A 19,183-nucleotide genomic window follows, 5' to 3' on the forward strand; every position below is an offset into this window, starting at 1 on the left:
AATTCTGGAGAAATCCGGAATAAAGCGGCGATAATACCTTGCTAAACCCAAAAACCGTGAATCTGATGAATGGAGATTGGAGGCTTCCAATCCATGACTTCTTGTACTTTGCTAGGATCAATGGCTATGCCGTCGCTGGAAATAGTGTGACCCAAGAATTTCACTGTATCCAACCAGAATTCACATTTGGAGAACTTAGCATATAATTGATGATCTCTGAGGCACTGAAGAACAATGCGTAGGTGCTTAGCATGGTCTTCCTCATTCTTGGAATAAATAAGGATGTCATCAATGAAAACCACGACGAACTTGTCAAGCTCCGGCATGAACACTGAATTCATAAGATACATGAAGTAGGCAGGAGCATTTGTGAGACCAAAAGATATGACTAAATATTCATAGAGCCCATATCGTGTAGAGAAGGCAGTCTTGGGGATATCACATGGGCGAATCTTGATCTGATGATAGCCAGAGCGGAGGTCAATCTTTGAGAAAACTCTAGCTCCAGCCAATTGATCAAATAGAACATCAATGCGGGGAAGTGGATATTTGTTTTTGATTGTCACCGCATTGAGAGGTCGGTAGTCGACACACAACCTCAAACTATCATCCTTTTTCTTCACAAAGAGGGATGGACAACCCCAAGGTGATGCACTAGGGCGAATGAAACCTTTGTCCAGAAGTTCTTGGAGTTGTATTTTCAGCTCGGCCAACTCCTTGGGTGGCATTCCGTAGGGCCTCTTGGAAATAGGTGCAGTTCCTGGCTGCAATTCAATGACAAATTCAATCTCCCTATCCGGTGGCATTCCTGGCAAGTCATCCGGAAAAACATCGGCATACTCGCATACCACGGGAATTTCCTCTAACTTGGATTCAACCATGGCGAAGGCACAAGAATTTATGCATTCTTGAAATGGCAAGTAGAGAGTAGTGGTTCCATATTTTGGTGAATTTATTTCAACGGATCTTGAGGGAACATCTAGTATGACCTTATGTTGAGTCATCGAATCCATCCCCAAAATAATATCCATGCCTTCAAGTGGTAAAAGAATAAGGTCGGTTTTGATGATCAGGCTACCCAACTTGACTGGTACAAGCCGTATGACCTGGTTGGAAGCAATTTTACCACCTGGTGTTGATATCATGTATGACCCTTTGGTGTGACTAAAATCCAATCCAAGTTTTGCACCAAACTTTGCACCAATGAAACTGTGTGATGCACTAGAATCAAATAGTATAACTGCAGGTTTGTGGTGGATAGAGAATGTGCCGGTCATAATTGGTGCACCTTCAGGAAGATCGACAAGTGTAGTAAAATTAACCCTTCCTTGCCTCACTTGAATTGTTTGCTTTTTGCCCTTGTTCTTGCTATTCAGGTTAGAGCCTTGGTCCTCATTTGGCTATCTAGCCTGGGGGCATTGGCGAGCAAAGTGAGTGGAACTCCCACAATTGAAGCAACAATTTGCATCGCTTGGATGAGCTAGTGGTAGAGCAATTGGCCTTGGTCCGGTTTGCAGAGGAACAGGGGGATTTGAGATTTCCTGCTGCTGCGGAGGTCTGAAAACCCATCGCCCTTGCTGAGGGGCTTGAGGTGTAGCAGTTTGCACTAAGCGGTACCTCAGTGGCGAAGCACTAGAGGGTCCAGTTGGTGCTTTCCTTTTCTTCTCAGCACGATGAGCTATGATACAATCTTCCTGAGTAATAGCCAAGTTAACCAGCTCATTATAAGTGTCTAACTTGATGGGGTTCAGATGATCTTTGAGCTTAGTATTTAGGCCTCTTCGGAAGTTTTCACGCTTCTTAACATTAGTATCAGCATGATAACCCGCGTAATGACAGAGGTAATTGAATGTCTGAGCATACTGGAGAACAGTGCTAGTCCCTTGAGTAAGGGCCAGAAACTCATTCAATTTTCTTTCCATAAGCCCTTCCGGAATATGATGGGCTCTGAATGCATTCTTGAATTCATCCCAGGTGACAATGTGATCTGCCAGGAGCATATCATTGTAGTGATCCCACCATAGACGTGCAGTTCCGCGAAGTTGTTGTGTAGCAAAACGGGCCTTGTTTGCATCAGAACATGGTACAACAAGTAGAGAAAACTTGGACTCGATGGTGCGAATCCAAGCGTCTGCATCCAAGGGCTCCTCTGTTTGGTGGAACAAAGGGGGCTGTGTTTCCAAGAAATCCAAGTAACTAGCAGCCTGAGGTTGGTGTCTATTGTGCCCACCTCGCTGCTGGTGCAGCTGCTGCCCTTGGACAAGTTGGCTAAGCAACTCGGTTTGGGCTACCGACACCTCTGCGAAGCCAGGTGGCGGGGGTGGCGGCTGCTGTGATCCGCTACTGCTTGCATTCCCGAAACCATCCGGGTTGCCATGAGTCGCTCCCACCATCTGAAATGTGCAATTCCTTCCGTTAGATTTGTGGTATATAATGCCCCAAGGTTCAAAAGAGTAATCGCGAAAAAGTACAGCTTGATTGAGCATGATAACAACATGGATAGAAACGTTATTCGTGACAGGGAAATTCATAACTCGCATTCTATTCATCCAGATCCTCTGAATTTTTGACAGCAGAAGGATAACTTATCGATCTACGACTTTGGTATTCAACTCTGAGGCTAATTGCATGGATAAGCGGTTCGAAAATTTCAGTTTCGGTCTCTCTGTTCTGTCTGTTTTTCAGCAGGTCGAGACACAATGTTTGGGCCATAACTGTTGGTACAAAAGTCAAATAGTGCCGAAATTTTGTGAGCACCTAGATCATGAAATTCAACACAACTTTTCTAGTCAACACTTTGGCTAGAACAGTTTCTAAGATTGGCATATCCTTAGGTTTTTCAGTGACTGTCCACCCAGAATTTTCAGCGGACAGACGGCTAGTAAACTGAGCACTGAGGACAGACTGCTAAGCCTAAAATTACCAAATTTTAACAGCATCTCGGTGAGTAAATTTGGCACAAGTTTTGTGTTGAACACATCTGCAGAAAACTTCTCTAGGATGGTCTAAAAATTCGTGCAACAGGAGTGCTCAAAACTGACAGAAAACAGGCGTGTCAAGGTTTCTAGTGTAACCCACTGTATACTAGTCCAAAGTTTCTGAAATTTAAACAGCAGCTAGAAAACAAGATTTGGAACAAAATCCTCCACATGATAAACTACAGATAAAGGTCATTTTATAGGTCCAATAATTTCATTTCTCAGGGTATAGCAGGAAGTGACAGATTTCTAGAAACACCTTAAGTGATCGATAACCATACTCAAAATGAACTTATCGCTCCCAACCCAATCATAAGAGATTTATTCGATTTCAGTGACATGATGCATGCACAACCTATTCGCCCTCACAACCAAAATAATTGCCAAATAGCTTTGGACTTACGGGGTTAGCACCAGTGGCATGACACAATTTATGTCTCTCCCTATATATAACTAGCCGAATGCTATTTGTTCTTAATTTACGCAATCGTGGTTAACGTACCTGCAGAAAATTGAGATCATATATATATATATATATATATATATATATATATATATATATATATATATATATATATATATATATATATATATTCATTGAATCTTTCATGCCAGCACTCATAAAAGCATCCCTATACATTACCATTCACTATAGAAACGGCAGCCATACAATTTCCGCCGTATAGCCAACGTTAACATACGCCACCGAGATAGCATATTCACCTGGTTCCTTTACTCCCAATATAATCGACCGATGGTCGGTATATTGGCAGCAGCTCAAGTAGGTCACTGCTTGAGTGTAGCGTTCGGTTCGCATCACCGACGAAAAGGTCAGACTCCCTCAGCTGACTGAGTATACTTTACTCCCAATATATTCAACCGATAGTTGGTATATTGGCAGCAGCTCAGGTAGGCCACTACCTGAGCGCAGCGTTTGGCTTGCATCACCGACGGGAAGGTCAGACTCTCTCAGCTGACTGAGAATCCTTACCTTCTTACCTTAGCGTAGGTGCGTCGTTACAGAATTTAAAGGTTGATTATGAGTCAGGTTTGACAGAAATGTAAAGTGATAGAAGTCTGATAATAATAAACCATAAGTTAGATAGCCACCTAGTAATATTCCCATAATTTCCCCTAGGGCTTTATGTACTAAGCACAATCCTTAGCGAACCAACACATTTTGCAAAGCAATGCATGTGGTCAAGTTTTAGGGAAAACAGGTTTTTCAGTCAAATTTTTATTCTCTGGTGTGTTTTGTTGCTCTGATGCCAGCTGTTGGCAGAACCACCCGACAAAACCGGCTTAAGTGGGCTAACCATCATCGCAAAGGCAAATGGGGTTTAACTCGCACCTCAGACGGCTCATATCGGCAGTCCCTCGGGTAAAATCCCGATAAAAACCACTTAGCTTCCTTGATCGACAAAGCAAACATAGCCCACACGAAGGCGGGACCAGAGATTACAACATTGATCAATTATTACATAACAGAGTCTCAACATAAATAATATTACAGACCAAGTTCGAATTTGAAAGACATAGTTCAACACATATTCGAAAACATAAAGTTCAACAGTTCAACTTGAGACATAGTTCAGAGTTTCTTGCAGCGGAAATAAAACGAGTTCAACTAAACGACGATACAAGATGTCACGATGAAGCCCGTACATGACATCACTCATTATTATCACCATCGGCCGGAGTCGTGTCCCACTCAACCGACCAACCAGGAGGTAGATTACACGGCCAAGTCAAACTAGCAACCATGTCATCAAAAGTATCACCTGAAACAAATTGAGCCACAAGCAAGGCTGAGTATACTAATACTCAGCAAGGTTTACCCGACTAGGATATACTTAGTCCTCTAACTAGACATGTAAGGCTTTTGGCTGGAGGGGTTTGCTGTTGCCGAAAAGCAATAAAGAGTAAGTCCTTATTTTCAGATTTTAGCTTTCAAGTTCTAGTTCAATTAACCATTCTACATTTGCATCTGTCCAATAGCATACATGGTAGAAAACAATTATCTTTCATCATCCAACAAGGTTCATCATCAACATGTTCCACTTGTTACTCTATGTGGCAAAAGGGTTAAGCAGTCCCAAACCATGAGAAGCGGATGATTCGAATTGAGTTTCTTAACCTTGCAAGGCAGACCTAAACACACGCATGGGAATCGAGTCACCCACGCAACTTTTCCCTTCAATTCCCGCTTCACGAAACAGGCCCACCGCCCTCAAGTACAAGTCTCCCGTCCGGCCCGGCACTTGTCATTAGCTAGATGAGAACAAATTCAAGACAGTGGGGAGTATGTTCCGGCCTCGGTTCAATCCAGTACTTAAGCTTAACGATTACCATATTTCTCGGCATGTGGTTAGTACGTTCAAACGCTTAACCACCACTACCACACACCGCGACCTTATCCATTTTCACTAAACAGACGGGGTATCACAAATACCACAACCCCTCCCGTAAACCTTATATTGCAGTGTGTGGTAAGCATCCAACTCCTATAATTCTCGCGAGTGACAGGAAATCACTCGACTTCTACCGAGCCATTAGCTTAGCCATCTAGCGACCTATACATGCTAGTATTCAAAAATAGGTACCTAGAATCATGCAACTAAAGTTTCAAGCAACTCCTACAAACTTAAATGCACAAGTAGATAGAAATAATAATAAGTTGCATAATATGTAAAAATACTGGGTTTTGCTCCGGGGCTTGCCTTCCTTAGTAGAGCTAGCCTTGGGCTCTTCTGAACTTTGGTTCAGATCTTCAGTAACTTCAGTTAGATTCACTTGAACTTCACGCTGCTCACTCTCGGACTCCGGCATCCATTCACTCGTTCCATCGGTGAGAGTAGTCGTATCTATATGAAATGCACATGCATGAGCTGATGATGATAACAAGTTATGATTAAAACACTATAGAGTTGTAATCCAACAACTCAAGTTAAGGAGTACAACAACATCAACTCTATTTTGTTAGGCAATCGTTTATAGAGTAGAATCTAACATGTTTTAGTTCATAAAAAGAACTAGGTGTGGTTTTTAAAACCCAATTATTTAAACAAGACAAGCAAATCAACATATACTAGTTAAATATGCATAAATAGCCAAAGTAAGATTACACTTAGCCTCTGGTCATGAAATTTTTACACAGCAAGAATAACTTAGCTAACAACCTACTGTAAAAATTTCAGTAAGTTTCAAGAAGCAGAAAAAGCAGGAAAAACATTTTACACAGCCACTGTGAGAAAACAAATTAATTTTTACAGGACAAACTATGCAAGTTCTGGTAATGAAATTTTAACTGAGTGTTTTTTATCATAATATGAGCTTACAGTAAAATTTTCAAAATTAAAACAGGAACATACAGAGCATGATAAATATAGCAAGTTATAGTTGTACTTAACAAGATTCATTTTTCTCGACAGATGTACTAAGTTATAGTGTCTCAAACTTTGGAAGTATGATATAGTACCCATTTTAAGCCTTTGGTAAAAATATCAGATTTTTCCATGAAGAATAACTATTTTTCTTAATTTACCACATTTATTCATGCTATTAATTAGTTGTACCAGTTCCAGTTATCTAAAAATTACTAAACTTTTTGTAGAGTAACTAGGCACCAATTTAAAGGTATTGTAACAGTTTTAGCTCATGAAACAATGTTAAACAGCATGTACAAACAAAACTAATTAAACAAGGCATAAAGCAAGTTGTAACTAAACTGATAGCTAGGCATGTCAAATGTCCATGAAACTTTTACGCAAGGCTAATAATCTAGCAACCAACACACTGACAAAAAAATGGGAGCCATGCAGTGTATAGAACATGAGATCTAAATAAGTATCTAATAACTTTGCATTTAATATAGAAAAAAATACAGTGGGCAAATGAAAAAGTGAATGCAATGAAAGTTGTAGATCTAGTTACAAGAAACTCAGAAAAATTGAGTTTGAATTTGTCCAATTTTTCTAAAATTTTTAATGAATTTTACAAATTCGCTGTTCTTGGAAGACAAAGGAACTCAAACTTGCAGACAGCTCCCTCGAGGATTAAAACAATTTGAAGAACGGCCCCTGGCCGGAGTTGGAACAGAGGAGGCGGCTCCCAGCCGGATTCCGACGATCCTGTTCACCGGCGGCGAGGGTCCCGTGGGGGGAACAGCACGAAGAGGCAAAGAGCTACCTCGGGATGTGCTCGGTTGATCGCGGGGTGGCCGAAATAGGGGTCGCCGGCGTACAGTAGGGGACGGTGGTGGTGGAGCTCGCCGGCAGCGGCGCTCCGGCGGCCCTGGGCGGTGGGGAATCAGTCAGAGAGCTTCGGGGTGAGGTGGGGAACCGATTCCGAGGGCTAGCTCGGGCGGAGGAGGGTCGGAGCAGGGGGTTCCGCGGCGAGCTCCTAGGGGGCGGCCATGGCGGCCGGTGGTCGTTCTGGGCAGGGAAGGGAGGAGGGGTTCTGGGAGGGGGCGGATTGGAGAGGGGAGGGGCGAGGACGTCTCTTGGCGAGGCAAATGGGGGAGGGGGAGGCATGGCAGGGGATGGGCGCGGGTAGTGGAGGGGCTCGGCGCGCCGGTCGTCGCTGGTGGTGTGCGGCGGCAGGAAGCGGCGGCCGCGTGGCGCATATGTAGAGGCGGAGAGGGGTGGTGGCGAGGCTTGTCGGAGGCCGGTCGGGGGAGGGCGCCATGGCGCGGCGCGCCTGTCAGGCATCACCGGCCAGGTGGCCGGCGACCTCTGCCGCACGCGGGGAGCGAAACAGAGGAGGGGGTGAGCCGAGTAGAGAGAGAAAGGGAGGGCTAGAGAGAGAAAGAGAAGTCAATGGATTTGACTGTGAATTTTCTCAAAATTTTACATAGGAACTCAAAATTCTCCAGAAACGAATGTTGTTCAAAATTTCGAGATGTGCAACTTTTCTTTCTACCACTTTTTCATCTGAGGCTTAGTTTTTGAGTTATAAGTCAGATTCTATTAGTAAGTTTTAAAGCCTTTTTGCAAACTCAAATTTTCCACAAATAATCACGCAAATACTTGAGAAATTTCCCAACATGAAAGTTGCTCTATTTTTGAAACCCTACAACTTTTGTTTTGGTCAAAGCATTATTTGAGCTATATTTTTGGAGTTATGCCCATTTTCTATTTAATTGTATTTTGGAGTGTTACTTAATTTATTCATTTGTGAGGATAGAAACATATACACCTTATATATATATTTTAAATGCTCATATGCAAAGATGCTTGATGGCCTAGACATAGTCATGATGCATGATAATAATGCAAGGTGTCATTCGCATTTATGTTTCAAACACCTAGAGTGTCATAACCTGCTGCCTAGAGAATCGGCTGTCTGAATAAGCTGGGTGTTTGCCAATCCTGATTATTTTGAGTCGATTCTCTGAGTTGAGTGGTAAAATGTCTGAAATGCCCTTGAAGCTGGTGACATCTCATTTTTTGCTGAATACGAGTAGAATTCAATAATTATACTGTTTAGTTGCAACATTAACACTATTCTCGTAGTCAATATGAAACATTAACACTCACATGAAATGGTGTTTAGTTGCAACACAACTCTAGAATATTTCTTTTGTCATGCCACACTATGACAGTACTCGGCAACAAAATCAGACTGCTATCAAACTTCATACAGTAGAGTGTGTGCCCAGATTCTTCCATGCATCATAGGTGCAATCTCAAACCACCATAAAGCCAACTACTAAGTACTCGTCATTACCATCTCCGATGCAACCCAATCACAATTCACAGTCGCATACAAACCATGCCTTCAGTAGCAGACTTGCAGTTGCAACCATAGATTGTCGAACTCGCACAGGTCAGGGCTGAAGAAAACAGCTGGTAATCAAAAGGATTTCACAGGGAGAGGCCGCCGGAGTCCTCGTCCTCGTCGAGCGTGGAGGTGTAGATGGTGTAGAGGGACATGAGGCCGAACACGCCCAGCAGGATCCACCCCAGAAGAGGCGGAGCTGCTCCAGGGAGGCGGCCGTGCGGAGCTGCTGAACTCGGGGGAGGCACTGCTGCAGATCTGCTCGAAGCTGAACAGGGCGGCGGCACAAGTCAGGGAGTGGCGGCTCTGCACCAAACGGAGGGGAAAAAAAGAGGGCGGCGGCCGCACCTTCAATCACAGCGCCGGCGGCGCGATTAAAGCGAGGACGGCCGCGGCGGGCGGACCTCAAAGCGGCAGCGGCGGGTGCAACCGGGCGGCTTGTGGAACCGAATCAGCAGGGAGGAGGGCGCCCGGAGCCCAGGGTGGCGGCGCAGCATAGGGCCGCCGGCGCAGGAGAGGGGCGGTGGCGATAGGGGCGGCGGCGGCGCACTGGGGTATTGGGAGTACAGGGGTAACGGTAGGGGGAGGGGTATCGGGAGGAAAAGCGCAAATCTAATTTTACACGCGAGCGCTAGCCAGCGTTCGAGCGCGCGATTTCCCTACCAGCCTCCACGTACGTGGACCAAGTACCAGTTTGTATTTATGTTTTCTCCTTCCCTCAGCCTCCACGTGCGTGGACCAAGTACCAGTTTGTATTTATGTTTTCTCCTTCCCTGCTGGATGTGTCTTATATTTTTCTCACATATTTTTTTTTCATCATTATCCTTCACAATACCACAGCGGAGGTACATAGGCCTGCAGCCCCGCACGCTGCCCACGGTGGTCAGTGCAGTGCGGCCCGGAGCTTCGCGCGCACTATCTCGGCAGAGTGGCGAACCAGGTGAAAAGGCAAGAGCCTGGCAAGCTCGTGGAGGTGGGAGTGCTTTTTTTCTTTCTTTTTCTTTCTTCCATAAAGTTAATGCAACAGACACATAACTTTGTATTGGAGAAGTTATGTATATAACTTTTCTTTTATATACAAGTTTTGTCTTGTTTTTCTTTGCACAAGTTATATACATTAGTTTTATATAACTTTTTTTTGCTTCTTTTGCATAAGTTATATCAATATTACTTCTTTGTATTGGAGAAGTTATGTATATAACTTCTCTTTTATATATAAGTTTTGTCTTGTTTTTCTTTGCACAAGTTATATACATTAGTTTTATATAACCTTTTTTGCTTCTTTTGCATAAGTTATATCAATATTACTTCTTTTAGAAAAATATTATTTTGCATAACTTTTTTCGTTCAGATTGGTTTACGACAAAGTTTTGCTGGAAATATTGATTATATAATTTTTCTCATAAAAGTTATATGTATAAATTTAGCATATAAACATGATTTTCATATTTTTAGCTATATAAGTTTGTTGTATAAATATCTTGCTTCTTTGTAATATAAATCTGTTTTAATTTTTCGTATCTAATTCTTTTTGCTTTATATTATTTTATGTATATAATTTATGTATATACATTACATATGCCAGTGAGATTGAGGAAAAAGACGAAAGAGAATAGGGAGGCGGGGACCAACAGCTGAGCGCATGCGGACACTCGCTGGGCGGGAGCGCATGCCTTCAGTCAGCATATGGCGGCGGCGGGTGGGAAGTTGCCGGAAAGGGAATGGGTGATTATACTTAAAAGGGAAAGTATATCCTGTCGGAAATCGATTGTTGCAATCTATCCTAGCGCGCATGCTTATTAGCAAGGCAAAGTGGGCCGCGATGGGGAGAATGGAGTTTTGCGTTGTATTGGAGATTCCCACATAAGTGGTGTTTGCTATAAGCAAAAAAAGCGAGACGTTTGGGTGGACTTTTCGCTTTTGTCCACCGAGAATCCCCTTATAAACGGAAACAAACAGGGCCAACTCCACATTAACATAATCAACAAATAGGTCATCACCATAGTCAACCTCATTGTCACTATCGACAAAGTCTAAATCATCACCATCTTCCCTTCCACCGTCAAGTTCAAGTTCTGCAGGTTCACTTTTATGCCATTCCTCTGATCTGCTACTCAGATTTCTGTACAAATTTGGAAGTGTTGCACCTTCGTACTTCCTAATATGTTCCACCTTAACATGGTTAAAGACCTTGGATAGCTCTGAGATGGTTTGACAACCACATCATCTCGATTTTCATCCGCCATTGTTTCATACTGTCATCATGATCAATGTAGACTACCAGATTTTTGACCACCAATTTGGTGCGCCTGTGCCTAATCATGTGTGTGTCGCACCTGCATCTATGCTAGTATTAATAGATAGATAATCACAATTCTCACATTTTTACATAGTTCATCAGACAAAGCGTCAAACGGATTGCACTAAGTTTAATGTATTTCAACCTAAGATTATATTTGTGCAAGCTTATAAAACACTACTGCGTCCTGTATGTTAAGTCTAACAGATCGTCTAGGCAGTAGATCGGTGGGTAAAAACTTGACTAGACATTAAATCAAGGTTCGATCTATTACATCTGTTGCTAGAGACAGACAGAGAGAGAGAGAGAGGGAGCAGACCATCGCTAGGACTTTGGAGGAGTCGGCCTTGGATTTTTGGCCATGGCAGAGTCGTGGGTGCGCCAGAGTCGAGGACGACAGTGGCACAGCGCATGGGTGATGAAGTGGCGACGCAGAGCCGGCGAAGTGTCGAGGTCGTGGACGGTGTGGTTCTTCCCGTCGCTCTCTGCGCCTCCCACATCGGATTGGGCTAGGGTTTGTTGGTGAGTTTAGGAGGCGGCGATGAACGTTGGCGTGCATGCCCCTCAGCCCCCACCTCTACTTTTAATGTGGCACTGCATGATGGGCCCACAACCATGGATTGGTTGGGCGCGCCCATCAGGGCGCATGAGAGGTACCAACTCGGTCGCTGGATCGAGTCTGGTGTAGATCAAACTAACAATCTCCCCCTTGATCTCACCTTACATACTCGCTTCTCATATTCCATTCCATCACAGATCAGCGCATAGGGCATGCCTCGTCGCAATGGTTAGTACCATTCGATTAACAGCCACAACGCACTTTTCTGATTTGAAATAGAAACTTGACTTTTGGGTGGTAAGCCTTTTATGAGTGGATCCGCTAGCATCCTCTTCATGCTCATAAACTCAAGACTTATAGTATGATCCTAGATTTGCTCTTTAATAATATAAAACTTAATATCAATATGTTTGGCAGCACCACTTGACTTGTTGTTGTGAGCGTAAAATACTGCAGGCTCATTGTCGCAGTACATCTTTAGTTGTTTTTCTATGTTGTTGACCACTCTTAACCCAGGTATAAATTTCTTTAGCCATTTAACCTGCCCCGAGGCCTTATAACATGCCACAAACTCAGCATACATCGTAGATGATGCTGTGACTGTCTGTTTGGAGCTTTTCCACGATATAGCTCCACTTGCGAGAGTGAACACATAACCTGACGTGGATTTTCTATCATCTATATCTCCCGCAAAGTATGAGTCTGGATAACCCTCTATCTCTAGGGAATCAGATCTCCTATATGTTAACATGAGACCTTTCGTACCCTGTACATAATGCAAGACTTTCTTGACCATTTCCAATCTTCTGTCCCTGGATTACTCTGAAATCTGCCAAGTATCCCGGTGAAAAAAGCTAAGTCAGGGTGAGTACATACTTGAGCATACTGCAAGCTTTCGACAGCAGAAGCATATGGTACCGCTTTCATCTGATCTATCTCATGCTGGTTTTTGGGACACTGAAATTTCCCCAAACTGTCACTCTTGACTATTGGAGCAGGTGTTGGCTTACTTGCATGCATACCGTACTTCTTCAGTACCTTTTCTATGTATGCTTTCTACGATAATCCTAAAATTCCCTTTCTTCTATCTGGGTGAATCTCAATTCCTAAAATGAACGATGCTTCACCAAGATCTTTCATATCGAATTTTGAGGACAATAATTTCTTTGTCTCCAGTAGCATATTAATATCACTGCTAGCAAGCAGAATATCATCCACATACATGACAAGGAAAATAAATTTTTCATTCTTAAACTTTGCATAAATGCAATTGTCCGCCTCATTTTCTTTGAACCCAAACTTTCTTACTGTCTCATTAAATTTTAAATACCACTGTCTTGAGGCCTGTTTTAATCCATAAATGGAGTTCTTCAGGCGGCATCCCATATGTTCTTTTCCTTCCATGACAAAACCTTTTGGGTTGAGCCACGTAAACATTCTCATATAAATCCCCGTCAAGGAATACCGTCTTTACATCAATTTGATGTAACTCTAAATCAAAATGTGCCACCAACACTATTATGATTCTGGAAGAATCCTTACATGAGACAGGAGAAAATGTCTCATTGTAATCTATTCTTTCTCTCTGTGTGAAACCTTTCGCCACAAGTCGCGCTTTGTATATTTCTACATTCCCTTTGGAGTCACATTTCACCTTGTAGACGCATTTGCGGCCTACTATTTTGGCTCCTTTGGGAATTTTTTCTAAGTCCCAAACTCCGTTGATACTCATTGATTTCATCTCATCTTTCATGGCTTCCAACCATTCAGATGAGTGACTGTTTCTCATGGCTTCTTCAAATGAGGTGGAATCACCCTCTATTTGAACTTTCTCGCTATTATAGACTTCATAGTCATCAGAAATAGCGGGCTTTCTTACACTTTGAGACCTTCTTGGTGCGTCAACTATTGGCACTTATTCCACTTGGGGCTGCTGTTTCTCCCCCTGATCTGTGGCAATTGGTTCTATCGAATCCTGTAGGATAGGTTCCTCATTCTCATTTGTTGCCAAAACTGGAGAACTAACAACAGGTGCTGGTACTACAGTGTCTTGCACTCTTGGTGAAGTAGCAACAGGCAACGCGAAAAATGGCTCCTGAATCATCGGAGTGGGCACAAAGACCCGCTTCTCCTCAAGATCAATTTTCCTCGCTACCATGCTTCCCCTGACCATCTGATCCTCCAGAAAGACAGTGTGTCTCATTTCTACAAACTTTGTGTGTCTATCTGGACAGTAGAAAGGGTAACCTTTTGACTTTTCGGGATAACCAATAAAATGGCACCTAACTGTCTTGGGATCTATCTTCCCAATGTTTGGGTTAAACATTTTTGCTTCAGCTGGTCAGCCCTACACATGTAAATAATTTAATGTGGGCTTTCTCCCTGTCCATAACTCATATGGTGTTTTAGGCACTGACTTGCTTGGTACGCGATTAAGAATATGAATGGCGGTTTTAACACCTCTATCCACAAACTAATTGGTAACGTGGAGTAACTCATCATACTTCTCATCATATCCATCAGGTTATGGTTACACCTTTCAGCTACTCCATTTTGCTGAGGCTTGCCTGGTGTAGAATACTTGGCTACAATTCCATTTTCCTGTAGTAACCTTGCAAAAGGACCAGAAACTTGGTCATATGGGGTATGTCGACCGTAGTACTCACCTTTAGGCTGTGCTGATTTTCTATTTCAACTTTAAATATCTTGAATTTATCCAACACTTCTGATCTGTCTTTAATTAGATAAATATAGCTATAATGTGAATAATCATCTGTACCACAAATGTTTGTATGTATTATCTCCAAAACCCCGGCACTACATTTGGCTCCTTTTCTATTTGCTAAACGTACTTTCCCTTAATACAATCGATGCAATATTCTACATATGAAAAATCTAATGGATGGAGAATATTTTCTATAATCAATCGCTCAATTCCCCCCTCAAAATATGGCCTAAACGATAGTTCCATAATTTCGCTGAAGTCTTGCTATCACATTGTTTGCGCTTATTCTTTCCATTCATAGACGAGGAAGACTCACTATTGCACACAATATTTCTTTTATTGCATACAACATTCACATTCTCATGCATGGACAACATATAAAGTTTGTCTCGTCAGAAGGTGAGACCAACATACTTATTATTAAACTTAATCTCACATTGTTCTTTGCCAAAGTGGCAATCATAACCATAGTCTGCCAAACATGAGCCTGATATCAAATTTCTAGACAAAGAGGGTACATAAAGAACATTATTTAGCTTGAGTTGAAAGCCGTCATCTAACTCTAACGTGAGTTCTCCTATCGCTTCAACATCGGATGTAACTCCATTGGCTACCTTAAGCCACCTTTCTCCTCTTTGTAGGGTCCTCCTCGTACTTATACCCTATAAAGAATTGGCAACATGAACAGTTGCACCTGAGTCAATCCACCAAGTAAATTTATCGTAACTTAAATATAGAGTTTTATCTATGAATGTAACAATGTCCTCACCTTTCTTTAGATGCCTCAGGAAATCGGGCAGTCTTTCTTTGTGTGTTTTAGTGTGGCACCACATGCATTCATCCTTCTCTACCAGTTGTGGATCTTTCATTGGAAACTTGCTAGGTGGGTTAGAGGAGGAGCCTCTTTCCCACTGAGGTTTCCCTTGTGGTCTGGCCATTCTTGTCATGGAAGCCCTTTCTCTTGTTGTGCTTCACAAAGTTTAGAGAATCACTATGTGCAGCCTTCAGTCTTTCTTCCTCTTGCACACACATGGCAATGGCCTTTTTTAGGTCCCACTCATTAGGCTGAGAGTTCTAGTTGACTATAAAAGTCTCAAAATCATCAGGCAATGAGTTAAGGACCAAATGTACTATGAAGGTCTGGAAGTCCCATGTTCATAGGCTTAAGCTTTGCTGCCATGGTGTTCATGCTCAAAATGTGGTCTCTTACACTGCCACCAGTGTATCTCATGGTACTTAGCCTCTTTAATAGATTAGATGCATAAGCTTTGGTAGAACCAGTAAACTAATTCGTCACTTTCTTGTGGTACTCTGTGGCAGTAGCACAATCTAGAATTGCTCCTCTTATGGCCTCTGAGATGGATTTCTTGATGACCATCAAGCACATGCAGTTGGATTTCTCCCACTTGACTTTGTCTAGATCATACTTAGCTCTCACTGGAGCATGATCTCTTTCCCGATTGGCCCAAGCCTCATCGATCTCATTTTGTCCCCTTACGGGTGCTACTGGCTCAATGGGAGCCTTCTCTGTTAGTGCCAGATCTATCTCAGCAAGTGCAAGGTTCATTTCAAGCTCCTCACGGAATATGCCATAATTTTGGCTAGTGAGCTTTGGTATGGTGCTGATGAAGGTCATAGCATTAGAGCCTGAAACAATAAACAAAAGAAGGTGAGAATGTCAACATAATAATAATTGCATATCTCAATTTAACATTGGTCAAAACTAAGACATACAATTAACTTGTTACATTAATTCTAAATCACCGTTGGGCAGAAATAGAATAAACGCATGGAAACTTACTGAATAAAATTATAATATTGCTATTATCAATGTTGATAAGAAAACAACAATATTAAAACTGACTAAGAACATAAATGAACTTGCTCCTCTGATTAAAATGTCTCGTTGGTTCTAAATTAATTTTGACGATAAAACTTAAACTTTACCGGTGGAAACATGAAAACTAATACTGACTTTTCAAAAGCAACTTATGGTTCTCATTACTCTCTAAGAATTATACACAACAACAACAACAACAACATAGCCTTTTTTCTCAAGCAAGTTGGGATAGGCTAGAGATGAAAACCCGAAATAAATAAGTTCAAGGTTCCGGCACATTGATAGCTAGTCTCCAAGCGCTCCTATCCAAAGCTATCTCGTTAGAGATATTCCAATCCTTAAGGTCTCTCTTAACCGACTCATCCCACGTCAGTTTAGGTCTACCTCTACCCCTCTTTACATTATCGACCCACTCAAGAACCCCATTACGCACCGGCGCCTCAGGAGGCCTTCGTTGGACATGTCCAAACCATCTCAGCCGATGCTGGGTAAGTTTCTCCTCAATTGGTGCCACCCCGACCCTATCCCGAATAACTTTGTTCCGGACTCTATCCCTCCTTGTGTGCCCGCAAAACCACCGCAACATCCGCATCTCTGCTACACTCAGTTGCTGGACATGTCGCCTTTTTGTAGGCCAACATTCAGCACCGTATAACATTGCCGGACGAATTGCTGTCCTATAGAATTTGCCTTTTAGCTTTTGTGGCACCCTTTTGTCACAAAGGATGCCAGAAGCTTGCCGCCATTTCAACCAGCTAGCTGAAATTCTATGCCTAATATCTTCATCAATGTCGCCATCCTTTTGTAGCACCGATCCTAAATACCGAAAAGTATCCTTCTGGACCACCACTTGCCCATCTAGACTAACGTCTCCCCCCTCATGCCTAATCGCGCTGAAATCGCACATCATGTACTCGGTCTTGGTCCTACTAAGTCTGAACCCTTTTGACTCTAACGTGTGTCTCCACAGCTCTAACTTTCTATTAACCCCTGCCCTACTCTCGTCAACTAGCACCACATCATCAGCAAAGAGCATACACCAAGGGATCTCACCTTGTATATCCCTTGTGACCTCATCCATCACTAAAGCAAATAAATAAGGGCTCAATGCTGACCCCTGGTGTAGGCCTATGTTAATAGAAAAGTCAGTGGTGTTGCCATCACATGTCCGGACAAACGTCATCGCATCCTTGTACATATCCTTAATGAGGGTAATGTACTTAGTTGGGACTTTGTGCTTCTCCAAAGCCCACCACATGACATTTCTCGGTACTTTATCATATACCTTCTCAAGGTCAATGAAGACTATGTGCAAGTCCTTCTTCTGCTCCCTATATCTCTCCATCAATTGTCGTATTAAGAAAATCACCTCCATGGTTGACCTTCCAGGCATGAACCCAAATTGGTTTTGGGTCACACTTGGTGTAAAATAATTAGAGATAAAGACTGAACTAAAAAGGTATGAAAAGATTCTGAAAATGAATAAACTTGACAAAAATGTCACCGGGCATGGCCGAATTTCGCCCCAGACTGAAATATTACTCGTCTTGCTTCGGGCGTGGGCTCAAGGCCCAGCAACCGACGATCGGGCCACCGGCCCAGCACGGCGTGGCGCCCCGGCGCGCTTGGGCCAAATCCGGCCCAATCAGCCGACTGGGCAGCCCTTGGCCGTCGTATTCAATCTGACGGTTGCCTATCGATTTCGGCCAACCAAAACTAGCCACCGGCCGTCACCCCTCCAAACCCTAGGCGCATTTGCTCTTCTCTCCTTTCTTTCTTTTACTCTGAGCGGCGGCGGCCTCAGCGGCTCACCGGAGGGGACAGAGTGGCGCCGCCACCGGACCCCTCGCTGGCGCGCGGGCTTGCCTTTGTGTGGGCGCACCGCCGTCGAGGGGCCTGGCGCTGGCGTCATGGCCCAAACGCGCTCGTAGAGGAGCGGCGACGGACTGGGTCTTGCCTGCATGGATGTGGTGGTGCGCCGGAAATCCGGCGCCTCGGCTTCCTTGTCCCGCGCGACGAAAAGCCGGCGGTGGTGGCGGCGCGGAGACCAGATAAGTCCCGCCGCCCTTTCTTCTCTCTAGGGTTAGGGTTTTCTGATTTGATTCGAATTTTTTTCTTTCTTTCTTCTCGAACTCTTTCCCAAACTGGATCTCTGCGCTAGCATGGCGAATGATGCCATTGTTAAATCTAACAGATCATCTATGTAGTAGATCGGTGGGTAAAAACCTGACTAGACATTAAAACAAGGTTCGATCTATTACATTTGTTGCTAGAGATAGATAGAGAGAGAGAGAGAGCAGACCATTGCTAGAGCACTTGGAGGAGCCGACCTCGGAGTTGTTGGCCATGGCAGAGCGCAGGGGCGATGAAATGGTGACACAGAGGCGGCGAAGTGTCAAGTTCATGGACGGCGTGGTTCTTCCCATCGCTCTCGGCGCCTACCAGATTGGATCGGTCTAGGGTTTGTTGGTGGGTTTAGGAGGCGTCGACGAACGTTGGCGTGCATGGCCCATGGCCCCTACCTCTGCTTTTAATGTGGCGCTGTGCAACAGGGGTCCACAACCATGGATTGTTTGGGCGCCCCCGATCATGGCGTGTGAGGGGGTACCAACTCGATTGCCAGACCGAGTGGTGTATATCAAACTAACATGTCCTAGTAGGATACGTAAGCCGTGCCTATAGATCATGTCATGAGAGCCTTAGTCACACACTTTGGGTTGAAAAACGTGAATATATCAAGTTCCTCTCGATTGTTAAACGAGAAAATTAGGTTCCCAAAATATTCAACACGCGAGGGTGGGGAACGATTCCTCAGTGGGAGCTAGCCCATTATTTCGCCAGATATCACCACTTAATTGATCACTTGTCCTGATCTAATTGGCAGGGTCTTCAATGTCTCTCCGAAACAGAGGTTCAAAAACGTCAGGGATTCCTTGGTGGTCTTACTGGTTTCCATGATCCGCAATGACTCCGGTTCGAGGACAGCCGTGGCATTAGTAGCTGC

General features: G+C 43.6%; 1 long non-coding RNA gene across 1 annotated transcript; it reads right to left on the reverse strand.

The window, feature by feature from the left end:
* Nucleotides 1-8,531: 8,531 nt before the first annotated feature.
* On the reverse strand, nucleotides 8,532-9,413 carry LOC120677236. The gene is made up of 2 exons (XR_005676231.1): nucleotides 9,105-9,413; nucleotides 8,532-9,024 (listed from the first exon to the last, which is right to left on the reverse strand). It is a non-coding gene; the product is annotated as an uncharacterized LOC120677236 (long non-coding RNA).
* Between the last annotated feature and the right edge of the window lie 9,770 nt (nucleotides 9,414-19,183).

The sequence above is a fragment of the Panicum virgatum genome, chromosome 6N (assembly GCF_016808335.1).
Source record: "Panicum virgatum strain AP13 chromosome 6N, P.virgatum_v5, whole genome shotgun sequence".
Lineage (NCBI taxonomy): Eukaryota > Viridiplantae > Streptophyta > Magnoliopsida > Poales > Poaceae > Panicum > Panicum virgatum.